The sequence below is a fragment of the Zalophus californianus genome, chromosome 1 (assembly GCF_009762305.2).
Source record: "Zalophus californianus isolate mZalCal1 chromosome 1, mZalCal1.pri.v2, whole genome shotgun sequence".
NCBI lineage: Eukaryota > Metazoa > Chordata > Mammalia > Carnivora > Otariidae > Zalophus > Zalophus californianus.
This window is the reverse complement of record NC_045595.1, coordinates 48,752,590-48,766,234: the sequence shown is the minus strand read 5'-3', so window position 1 is coordinate 48,766,234 and position 13,645 is coordinate 48,752,590. Positions and strand designations below refer to the sequence as shown.

At 37.6% G+C, this 13,645-nt stretch overlaps 1 protein-coding gene across 9 annotated transcripts in view; it reads right to left on the bottom strand.

The window, feature by feature from the left end:
* The window catches only part of GRM7 (glutamate metabotropic receptor 7), a 907,662-nt gene that overhangs the window by 740,091 nt on the left and 153,926 nt on the right, over nucleotides 1-13,645 (bottom strand). The gene's annotated exons all lie outside the window — the stretch shown is intronic.

Here is a 13,645-nt window from a genome sequence, read left to right as displayed (position 1 = left end):
CTTTCTCTCACCTGTTGATAAGATCTGCTTGAGTTTAGTGCCAAAAGCTAGGGAAAGGAGAATTGAGCAAGTCTGTCAAGAGTTTACAGAGTAGCAAGGATTTGAGGGTAGAGATCCTTAAGACAAGTTTGTAAGACTATGTGCTAATGAATACCTTGGAGTCTCCCTTCCTGGGTGATTGTCGAGTGGAAGTTGGTCAAGCAAAGATCTTTACTAAAGATGATCCATAAGAGTTTAAGGTTTAAAAAAAATAGTAAAACATCCTCAAACATGTCATGGGGGTGCTAGGCAGTGACAGCCTGGGTCCTAGTTGAGGATGGTGCTACAGTAGACCTGCAGTGGATAAACCCATCTTTAGTCAACAGAGGAGTTTGTATATAGGAAAAGAAAACTTTTCTTAGTTTAAATGTCTTTTTTATTATTGACTGAAATTATACTATTTATTATAATTCATCAGCGGAAGAAAAAAGTGGCAAGGTGAAAATAAAATGGTGGCTATCTGTTTAATATGGAAAGCAATTGGACTTTGGTTAAATTAGTAGAGCAGAGCTTGAGTACTTTATGTTTAGAATACATTTCCATGCTTATGAGGTCTCAGTTTCTTATTTAATAACTAGAGACATGGAAATCTGCTTAAAGTATAATTTCTCCTTTGTGGTTTCTATGACTACTCTCCCTTTTATTTTATGAACTCATTGTCTTTAGATGTACAGCTGTTGCTGCAGTAACAGGTTCTATTTCTTGAGGAAATTAAAATATTTGTACCAAATATATTTTCCCTGTTCCAAAAGGCATTTAGCACAATATTAACTATATCACATGGTTGTTGGTTCCTTCGTTCAGTCAGACATGGTATGTTTAAAGTTCTTTTCAGTTCTTCAAGAAGTGTGGGAAAATATTGCATGTCTCTGCAGAAAGGCACCTCAGTTCCAATGAAGGTGAGAAAAGTAATAGCAATGCTTATCTAGCACTTTCTGTGTGCCAGGCACTATTCTAAACTCTTTCCATACATGAACTTACTTATTCCTTAAAACAAGCCTAGAACATAGTTTCATTATTCCTATTTTTAAGATGGGGAAACATGACCCAAGAGAAGGTTAAATAATTTGCCCAAAGATGCACTGCTATTAAGTGGCAAAGCCAGGTTCTAAAACCCATACAGTATGGTATCCAGACTCCCTCATAACTTAGTATTGTATAGAGTATATTTCTTCCCACCTGATAAGGATAACTTTGTTCTAAATGAAGGTAATGGAAAGCCCATTAGCATCCCGTCAATTGAATCAGCTAGTAAACTGCAAGTAAAACACTGCTGCTTTCTTTCTGCTTTAGGAAAAACTCATACAGCTGTTTCAATATTTCTAGGTATTTAACCCAAGGCCAAAGATATTCTTTGGTACTTAGTGAAGCATCGTTAGAAACATTAATAAACATCTCAGCGCCTAAGACGTGCCTCTATTGATTACCCACGCCGCCATGCCATCTGTATTACAGGTAATTCAGGGGTTATAACGGTGAGACTGTTTCATGAGTGGAGACATTTGAGACTCGAGACGCACCACTCATCCATGGATCGCTCACTCTGCCACACCCTCTTTATTTCATAAACTTCGGGAAACATTTTGGCCAGACCATTTGTGGATGGAGCAATTTGAAACACAGGACACTTCATGATTTGTCTCTTATTCAAAGCTTGTGACTAAGTTTGTATCTGCTCTACAGCATGCTAAAAAGCAATAAAGATGTTCCTAAATCTTTAGAAGAACAGTGATTTAAACTGAAAAATTGTGGGGCAATAACAAAGAAATTGGAATTTAATGTAATTTCTGTATTAAATAGGGAACCGTTTCTAGTCATTCAGTGGAATTAAAGTATATAAGATTTTAAAGAAAAAAAGTCAACCAAATAAAATGTCTATTTTATAGATCAGTTAGCTCTTCATTGAACTCTAATTAGATTATACTCCATGTTCTCCCCTCTCCAGATGATATTTTTAATGAATTAGATGTACAAGTTAGAGATTCCATAATCATCTCTGAGCTTGGTTACCTGGATGTTATTCTGAATATTATAACCTCCAGAGCTCTTTCCATTTTCAAAATTATCATTCGGGTGGTGGTCAAGCAACATGCGGTACATTCTCACCCCAAAGCAAGTAAAGTAAATTCACTCCCATAAATAAAAGTAGCCCTGGAAGTTACATTGTAATGTCATAATGCTGTAGTATGCTTCTTACTCTCCCCTTTTCTTCTCAACCTCATTCCAAACCAATGGCCACAACTCAGCTATGGGCCTCTTCTTTATCTGCCCTTTCCAGGGATATTTATTATACAATCATAGTACACTAACCTCTGTGGTTATACCCACAAAGCATGGGTTATACAAACAGTTGGTCTGAGGTTTGATAGACCTGGATTCATGTCCCGGTTCTGTCCTTCTCTGGACCCCTGACCTTGGATAATTTAATTCACCTTTCTGTCTCCTTATCTGTAAAATGGGAGTAATAAAAATACTATATTTGTTGTCAAGAATAAGCAAAATGATGCACACTGGAGGGAGCAGAACATTTCACCTCAATATATGAATGTAGGAATTCAGAACATACCACCCCCAAATCTGCCACTTTGGTATACTGATTATTTTGAGCTCTAGGCACTACATACATACAAACAACATATGTGGAAAAAGGCATTCTCTGAACTCCTCTTATCTACCTAAAAAGACAAATCCTCCAAAAGGAAATCGATTGCCATAAATTCTCCCTCCAGGGATTTTTATCAACCAGAGAAGGTCGACTTACTATAGCAGAGGAGACTAGAAATGGGCACAACCACACCCAGATAAACTTTGTAACAAATTATCAAACTTCCATCTATTCTTCTAAGGGCTCATTCATTCTTTCCTAAAAATCATTTACTCTCCCCTGAGAGGCCTACATCCTCCCCCACGCCATTCCCTGCCTTCCTTTTCCCTATTCAGATGGTATTTAATCCTAAATTCTAAAGCCACCTCTTGGAGAGTCACTCACTTTTCCTGGATCTCCCATATACACATGAAGGATGCATGTTAACAACATCTCTGTTTTTCTTGGTAATACATCTTTTATTATAGAAGTCTCAGCTAAGTGCTCAGAAGGATAGAGGAAAAATTCTTTTTCCTCCCCTACAAAGTCCTAACTTTAGCAACCCTACATAGTACATGCTCAATAAAATGTTAGCAAAGAATAATGATGCAAGCTTAAGCCGTATGTGGGTTTTGCCTGGGCTAAAACAACCCATGAGTGTTTTCAAGACAAGGGGGCTGAGAAGGTAGTTCGGAGACTAGTCTCTGGAATTTCCCCACATCCTTGACGTTTCCTCACTTTCATGTGTCTACAGGCTCATGGGAGGCCAGATCATTGTTATGAACCAGTAACTCCTTTTTAAAAAATAGATATTATTTATTTATTTGAGAGAGAGCACGAGTGGGGGGAAAGGCAGAGGGAGAGGAAAAGCAGACTCCCCACTGAGCAGGAAGCCCCACATGGGACTTGATCCCAGGACCCCTGGGATCATGACCTGAACCAAAGGCAGACACTCAACCAACTGAGCCACCCAGGAACCCTTGATATCTCCTCTTAAATGAGTTCTAAGAGGACATGTGACATTCAAGTTGTTTCTTACAGGTGGCACCTTCCTTATGCAACTCCTTATGGGCTTTGAAACAGCATTCTCTATTGTGTATTTCCTTCTGTGTCCTTCATGCTTTCCCCACCCTTAATCTGACTACATTTTATTCCAATGGGATTCTTTCTAAGTTACCGGCTAAAGTATCTGAAACATCTTCTTTCCTAATTAAGAAGCAAGAAACCCTAACATGGCTCTTCTGCTTCCATTTTCTTCTGCAGCCATTTCCGTAGTCCAGGACTCAGGAGGCTCAGGCCAAAGAAGAATCGTCTTTCAACAAATAACCCTCCCCCTCCTGTGACAGGGTACACCCACAGTCCCTCAGAGGATGCAGCTGCTCAGTCCTAAAAAGGTGACCAGTGCCAACACCCATACCTCCACTCGCCCTTCTAGTCCTAGCCAACCCCATATCCATGGACCTCCTCAGAACCTAGCAAAGATCAACCCCCCCATGAAGCCATGTGCTCTGTACAAGGTGACTCATCCAGACTTGGAACCTCGGCTTCTTTTATTTTATCTGGTTTTATACTTTCTGAATATCTAAGAGCTCTCCCTCCATACTGCCACACTGTCCCCTAGCCGCCATCACAACACTCTCCCTCCTGAGCTACGGAGATCAACACAGACTGTTGGGCCGAAGTGGACTCAGCCAGTCACCCTCTAATTGTTTGGGGTCCAGGCTACTATACACAGTTCATTTGACTTTTTATTGCTCTTCATCACAAACATCTGTCCCTGGATCCTGATTTATATTTGCCAACCCTGAGAACACAGCATAATTTGTGATGGACTGAGAGTTCTCAAATTACATGACTAATAAAGTCTAGAAGGAAGTCATAAGACTGGAGTTTTATTATTATTTTTATGCTTTCTTCTAGAGTAGCTACAAATCAAGTAGCGACGCAGTGATGCTTCTAGTGGTGAGAGTTATTTGTCCAGTCAATGCTTTGGTGTTGGTTCTTTTGTTGATAATTCAAATGTAGGCCAAATATTTCAGTCATTTAACTGTTCTTCCTGAACTCAGTTCATTATCAGAATCACCTGGAGTGGCTGTTGATAAACATAAATTCCTAAGCTCAACCAGAGACCTATTAAACTTCTAGATATGGGGTCAGAAAGAACTTTTTTTTTTCCCCCAAGTGATTTGGGTAATGAGCCCAATTTTGGAACAAATGAGCAATGATGGAATGACACCACTCAAGAAACCTGGTCCAATCTTATCCAGAGGAAAATCCTCCCCGCAGCCCACCCTTGGCTAATTCCTGTATCATGCTGTATGTCTCTTCAGCTTAAGGGGGAAAAAAGTATTAATCAAATTGACTGTGACAGCTAGATGAAAGATTCAAACCTTATGTTCTATAATGATGCCTAGAGATGGCTGCAGATAATCACACCTGAATATTTTAATCATTGTTCTATCATACAAGTAAACTAAGGCACTTTGAATAAGAATGCACTTTCAGAAATATAATAAATTCACTAATGAATACTAGTTAGTCCTCTTCATCACTTTAACCCCCTTGGGTCACCTTCCCACAAGACCCCCTGCCAGGGTGACCAACTCTCCCAGTTTGCTGGGGAGTGAGGGGTTCCCCAGGATGTGGGACTATCAATGTTAAACCCAGGACATCCTGGGAAAATTGGGATGGTTGGTCCCCCTCCTCTGCTCATGTTTCTTAGGCAGAGAGAAAGAAATCTAAGAGACCTGAGGAGGAAAGAAAAGGTAGAGGGGTTAGAGGGGACAGTGAGAAGCCCACAGCAGCCTTAGGGGGCAAACGCCTTTCAGAAACCTTTCGTATATGGCTGGGCTGTGAAGGAAGCACATCTTGGGGAAGAATAAATCTGAAAATATATGTGTTTAGGATGATAGGAACTATAGTTTTACATCTATATTTTGAAAGTGGTTTTCATAAATATTGTTGCTTTTTAATGTTTATCGCTAAGTAACACTATAAGCAGAGAAAACTTGATTTTAAACTCATTTTATTTTTTAACAATTCATGATAATTTTCTGTATTTTGTGAGTTGAATAGCATACTCCAAAATCCATGTCCACATGGAACATCAGGATGTGACCCTTTGGAAATATAGTCTTTGCAGATATGATTAGTTAAGTTCCAGTGGATTAGGGTGGACCCTACATCCCATGGCTGGTGTCCTTAGGAGAAACACAGACACACAGAGAGGAAAAGACCATGGGATGATAAAGAGACTGGAGTTATGTATCTACAAGGCAAGGAATGACAAGGATTGCCAGCAACCACTAGAAACTGGGAGAAAGATATGGAACAAATCTTCCCTCAGAACCTCCAGAAGGAACCACCCCTGTTAACAACTTAATATCAGTCTTCTAGCCTCTGGAATTGTGAGAGGATAAATTTCCACCCAGTTAGTGGTGATTTGTTATGGCAGCACTTGCAAATAAATCCATTGTAGAAGTGAGTATGTTGAAGGGTAACTCCCCTGGAATGAGAACACAGCATAATCCCAAGATTGCCTTTGACTCACTTTGATACTTTGAACATGTTACTGGACTCTAATTTTTTCATTTGTAAAATGAGAGAATGGATTAAAATAGATGATTTTCAAAGGGCTCCCCCCAACCCCCCAGAAAACTGTAATCTGAGTATCAGTGAATCTTTTTTATCATTTTTGTTGTATCATCATTGTATTATTTGTACATAGGTTTACAAGTCACATCTTACTCATAACTCATACAACAGTATCTCTGAGCAAACAATTTGAAACCCCGAATATCTATCAGTCCCTATTATAAAAAAATCAGTCCCAGACCCTGGGAAATGGATCCAAATATGGTTGGGGAAATAATACTAAGCATGAGAGTAATAAAAATAATAATAGTAATAATAATAATTGTATAATAATATTTGTATCTATTATCTCCTTTAACCCTTATACAACCTTATAAAATTGAAATAAAATATTATACAATTGCCTACTTGTACTGCTCATATCTAACTGAATAACTCACAGGATAAATTCCAGACCATATAAGTACAGTTTGGGCTAAAAGCCACATTTTCCCACAGCTACTTAATCAGTCATGCATTTGGGGATGAAGTATAGATTCTACATTTCTCTCCAGCAGAAGGCCTACATACATTTTTGAGAGCAAAATCATCACTTAAAGTATAAGAACATATTGTTCCACAAGCTGGCTTACCAAATTAACTCCCATAGTGGCTGACAGCTATGTGAGATGTCTTTTACATATTTTAGGAGATCAGATGCTTCAAATGTAATATTCATCTGCAATTTCTTCCCTTAGACATAGAGACATTGATTACCACTTCCCCTCAAATGTTAGAGGCTGGGAGGGTTAATGGAGAGGGCACAGGTTAGCACATCATGGTAGTATATTCAGCTGTGTTTCCTTGGGCAGGACCTACCTTGTTCATGTCTCAGTTTGACTGGTTGTTTTATTTTCACTAGAGATCTACTAGAAGCCTATGTGTGCTAGGTCTCGTACTATACTCTAGGGATAAATTACTGAACACAATGGAAACACAGTATTTGGTCCACTAGGGAGATAGAAATTAAGCAAAGTCAGATATTAATGTGTTAATATTAACAAATCACAATAATTATAACACAAAATATTAGCAATGTTTATAAAGAAAAAGTATTCAGAGTGATATTATAAAAGAGGGTCCAAATTCAATGGAATTCAAAGAAGGTCACTTTGAAGACATGACAGTAACATCCAAAACAAAAGTATCCTAGGAGTATTAGGTGGGAAGGAACTTAACATTTCGAAGAATGCTATGGGAGTTAATTTGGTAAATTTATTTAGAAATTTCTAAAGAAAGCCAGTATACCAGAATAGAAAATACCAGGAGGACAGCGGCATAGGATGAAGTGATTGCATTTTTAATCCTGAGTTTAATTTGCAGATAATGAAATTTTAAAAATCTCTAAAATAAGGACAGGAGTATTTACTACATAGTTTGTTTGTTTTTTTCCTACCTAAGGAAGAAGGTGATAGTGTTAATGAATATGCCTTACGCAAGTGTCATACAAAATAAGGTACTTCTAACTACACATTTTTTCAATAAGTACAACGTAGAATCTATTCTTTCCTCTGTTTCAAAAATTGTCCAAAGAGGGCCAGTTTAGGAGGATACTTTAACATTATACTTCAAAAGAGCTAGAATTTTTGGTAAACTTGATTCTGAATCATTTGCTTCTAAATAATAGATGCCAGACAATTTTATGACATACATATTAATTATTCATTTGGATAATTTAAATTGATTTCAAATTATACTATATCATTTTCTATTAAATTTCAATAAGCCTGCAAGGAATCCATTAAATTCCAAATCATTATCATTAATTTTCATTAAGATGCATGGACAACAAATACATTCCATCTCTTAAAGTCAGTGGTTTCCATGATCCATCTAATTAAATTATTGTCAATATGAGCGAGGTCTTGGCTTGTGCCCTTCATAAATAACAACAGCTTTTGGATCAGAGGGCCAGACTACGCATGTAGATATTGTGATAGTTTAACACTCTTTATTTGGGTATAATTAAAATATAACAAACTTCACATACTTAAAGTGTTAAATTTGATGAGTTTTGACATAAGTATACATTTATTAGAATAGCACTACAATCAAGCTAATGAACATATCCTCCTCCGAAAGTTTCATAATGGCTCTTTGAAATGCCTCCACCTCACCTTGTTTTGCCATCACCCTTGTTTTCCCTCACCCACACACAAATCTGCAGGCCATCACTGCTCTCCTTTCTGTCACTATAGATTAGATTGTATTTTCTAATATTTTCTATAAATGGCATCAGAGAGTATACACCCTGTCTTCTTTCACTCTGAATAATTATTTTGATATTCATCAAACTTGATGTGTGCCTTAATAGTTCATTTCTTTTTATTACTGAGCATTATTTTATTGTATAGATGTACCACAATTTGTTTATTCATTTACCTGTTAATGAATATTTAGAATATCCTTAGTATTTGGCTATTATGAGGAAAGCTGCTATGAACTTTCACATATAAGTCTTTGTATAGCTGTATGCTTTCGTTTCTCCTGGGTAAAAACCTCAGAGTAGAATGGTTGGATCATATTATAAGAAAATTTCTAATGTTGGGCGCCTGGGTGGCTCAGTTGGTTAAACGACTGCCTTCGGCTCAGGTCATGATCCTGGAGTCCCGGGATCGAGTCCCACATTGGGCTTCCTGCTCAGCGGGGAGTCTGCTTCTCCCTCTGACCCTCTTCCCTGTCGTGCTTTCTATCTCTCATTCTCTCTCTCTCTCAAATAAACAAATGAAAAGAAAAGAAAAGAAAATTTCTAATGTTGTTTTTATTCTGGAAAAATATACATAAGAAAAAATTTACTTTTTAAACCACTTTTAAGTTCAGTGGCATTAAGTACATTCACATTGTTTTGCAACCATCACCACCATCCATTTCCAGAAGTTTTTCATCTTCTCAAACTAAAATTGTGTACCCATTAAAATACTTCCCCATTTCCCCATTCCCAAGACCTGGCAACTACCATTCTACTTTCTTTATCTATAATTGTGACTATTCTAGTTACCTCATATCACTAGAATAAGAAAATATTTATCCTTTTGTGTCATGTTTACTTCACTTACCATAATGCTTCAAGTTTCATTCACACTGTAACAGCAAGTATCAGAATTTCATGTACCACATTTTGTTCATCCATTCATCTGTCAGGAGATATTTGGGATTTTTTTTTCCATATTGTGAAAGACTATTATGAATAGTGCTACTATTGACAATGGTGTACAAATACCTGTTCAAGTCCTGGCTTTCAATTCTTTAGGGTATATGCCCAGAAGTGGAATCGATGGGTCATACGGTAATTCTATGTTCATTTTTTTGAAGAACCACCGTATTGTTTCCCACAGAGGCTGTTCCATTTTACATTTCCACAAGCAATGTACAAGAGTTCCAATTTCTTCTGACTTTTTAAGAAATTGCAAAATTGTTTTCTAAATGATTGCATTATTTTACATTCTCACTGGCAGTTTCAGTTTCTCTGTATCAGTGCAAACACATGGTATGGTTAGACTTTTTTTCATTTTAATGATTCTAATCATTATGTAGTGGTATTTTATGGTGGTTTTAATTTGCATTTCCCTAAATGGCTAATTCTGTTGAGCACCTTTTCATGCATTTATTTGTCCAATAAGCTGACACAAACATAGGTACCACACCTTATTTTTTTCCCTTCCCTCAGGAATCTTTGTCCTTAGTTGCTCGATATTCACTGTCTTAAAAAGACATACAGCGGCGTCTGGGTAGCTCAGTCGGTTGAGCGTCAGACTCTTGGTTTTGGCTCAGATCTTGATCTCATGGGTCGTAAGATGGAGCTCCACATTGGGCTCCACGCTCAGCAGGGAGTCTGCCTGAGATTCTCGCCCTCTGTCCCTCCCCCAACTTGCATTCTCTCTCTCTAAAATAAATAAATAAATCTTAAAAAAAAAGACATACAGATAGCCAACAGACACATGAAAAGATGCTCAAAATCACTAATCATCATGGAAATGCAAATCAAAACCACAATGTGGTATCACCTTACCCCTATCAGGATGGCTAAAATAAAAAACACAAGAAATACCAAGTATTATTTCCAAGGATGTAGAGAAAAACGAACCTTTGTGCACTGTTGGTGGGAATGCAAGCTGGTGTGGCCACTGTGGAAAATAGTATTGAGGTTCCTCAAAAAATTAAAAATAGAAATATCATACTATCCAGTAATTCCATTACTGGGTATTTAACCAAAGGAAACAAAAACACTAATTTGAAAAGATATATGTACCCCTATGTTTACTGCAGCATTATTTACAATAGCCATATTATGGAAGCACCCCAATTGGTGTCCATCTGTAGATGGATAAGAAGATGTGATACTATGTGTGTGTGTGTATATATATATCAATAAAGATGCCAAGCAAAATAATTCAGTCAGAGAAAGACAAATACCATATTTGGAGGGAGGGGCAGAGGCAGAGGGAGAGAGAGAATCCTCAAGTAGACTCTCTGCTGAGCACGAAGCCTAAAAAGGACTCCATCCCAGGACCCTGAGATCATGACCTGAGCCAAAATCAAGAGTCAGCCATTTAACCAACTAAACCACCCAGGCGCTCCAAAACACTCTTAACTGGTGGTTGCCAGAGGGGAGGTGGGTGGGGGAATGGGTGAAATACCTGAAGGGAATTAAGAATACATTTATTGTGATGAGAACTGAGTAATGTATAGAATTGTTGAATCGTTATATACTACACCGGAAACTAATGTAACACTGTATGTTAATTATACTTCAATAAAAAAAGAAATAACATTATTTCATAAATGTTTTGGTTTTTGTTTTTAAATGGTTGTTTCAAACAAGAGGATAAATATGGAACCTGTTACTCCAATCTTGGCCAGAAGTGGAAGTCTAGATTGACTATTTTTGAGCTGTAGTTGTTATTATCTGAAAGTTTTAAAATTAACATAATTAGCACATTTTTTTCACCCTGGCCTTTTAAATCTATTTTTGAATCAAACTATAAACATATTGTCAAATGTCTACCAAACATCTATAAAGAGCTAACTACTTTGTACTTTTCAAAACATTAGCAGACAGGTGTCCACTTATAAGATGCTTACAAACTCACTGGGCAGTAAAAGCACAAGTATCTATTTTATGACATTATAAACCAAGAGTCAGGGAGGCACAAATATTCAGTAAGCTGTTCACCTATGATTGCTGTACTCCCTGGTAGGCACTGGGAAAACTGCAGTGAAAAAGATAGGTTTCTGATGTCCCGGGGCTTATATTCTAGTGGAAGGAAGTAGAGAAGATAAGGATTCAAATACAGAAATAGGGTCATGTTAGATAAGCAATCAAAGAAAATAAGATAGGACAAGGGGGCAAATACGATTTGGGAGGAAGAAAGAGGGTGACTTCATATGGGTGATCAAATAATTCCTAGGACTTAAATAATGAGAAGAAACCAACCATACAAAGATATGGAAGAAAACCCTCAACATTACTTATCATTACAGAAATGCCAATCAAAGCCACCATCTCACACCTTTTAGAATGGCTATTGTCAAGAGGATAAGAGATAATAATATGTATTGGAGAGGATGTGGAGATAAAGGAAGCTTGTGCACTGTTGGTGGGAATAACTACTGTATAAGCCAGCAAGTCTACTTTTGCTTATATATCCAAAGGAAACAAAACTACTTTACCAAAGAGTTATCTGGATCCCTATGTTTACTATTGCATAATTTACTATTGCATTATTGGACACAACCTAAGTGTCCATCAACAGATGAATGGATAAACAAAATGTGAGATGTGTGTGCATGTGTATGTATTTGTGTGTGTGTGTGTGTGTGTGTGTGTACACTGGAATGGTATTCAACCATAAAAAAGAAGGAAATCTTGCCATTTGCTACAACACGGATGGACCTTGAGGGTATTATGTTAAGTGAAATAAGCCAAACAAAGACAAACACTGCATGACCTCATTTATACGTGAAATCTAAAAAACAAATAAAAAGTCACAGGAAAAGAGACCAAATTTGTGATTTCTAGAGGAAGAGGGTGAGAGTGGGGAATGGGGGATGAAGATGGTCAAAAGTTACAGACTTCTAATTATAAGATAAATAAGTACTAGGGATATAATGTACAAAAACATGATGGCTATAGTTAACATGGCTGGATGGTATATTTGAAATAAGAAAGAGAGTAAATCCTAAAAGTTCTCATCACAAGGAAAAAAAATATGGGTTTTGTTTTGTTTGTATCTGTAAGAGATGATGGATGTTAACTTATTGTGGTGATCATTTCATAATGTATGTAAGTCAAGTCATTACACTGCACACCCTAAATGTATACAGTGCTGTGTGTCAACTATATTTCAATAAAAGTAGGAAAAAAAGATTTGGAAGAAAAACATATGTATACAGACTGAACAACCTGGCATATTCAGGAAGAGAAAAAAGGACAGTGTGGTTGATAAATTATGAGTAACTGGGAGAGCGGACTCAGGTGAGGGAAGGTATCATAGGAATATGCAATTTATCCAAATTCAATGGAAAATCATTGGGGGAAGTGGGTTAATGGAAAGAGAATGGAAAGAGAACAACCACTTACGAACTTTTTGTTTTGTTTTTCTTCCTTTTTAAAGCATTATTCCAGCTCCCGCATAGAGAGTGAGCATTAGGGAGGCAAAATAATAAATATGAGGGGAAAAAAAGGGCAAAGGCCAATGTGTGTGCTGTGTCACAGTCCTGGGAGAGATAATGATGAAATAACAAAAACGAGTAAAGTTGGCCGGATAAAATCAAAAGGGAATAGTGTCTAGCAAAGAAAGTAAATATTTGTATGTACAGGGAATGGCTGCCACTCAGTTCCATTGGATTGTTGCCACTTTAAATATAAGCCCAATGTTTCCAGCTGTTGTAATTTTTCAAGGGTCCAGACATCCAAAGTTTAAGATATCCTAATTCAGAAATGGAATGCTGCAAAAGGTCTGTGAGATAAATGGATACTGTGGACCAAGTTTGCGGTCCTTGGTATCAACTGATAATACAAATGTTTAAAGGCAGGATGTAGGTACTCAGGAAAAGAGAGACTGAATATTAAGTTTTGTGATTTCTGCACACTAAGAGCTCACCACCAGGGAGCCTGGGTGGCTCAGTCGTTAAGCGTCCACCTTTGGCTCAGGTCATGATCCCATGATCCTGGGATCAAGTCCTGCGTTCGGCTCCCTGCTCAGTGGGGAATCTGCTTCTTCCTCTCCCTCTGCCTCCTCGCTCGTGCTCTGTCTGTCTCTCTCTCTCAAATAAATAAATAAAATCTTTAAGAAAAAAAAAAGAGCTCACCACCAGATAGATGATGGGGGTCAGGAATGGCTTCATGGGAAAGGTGGAGGCATTTTTGAGAGAAGCCATGGTATGAAC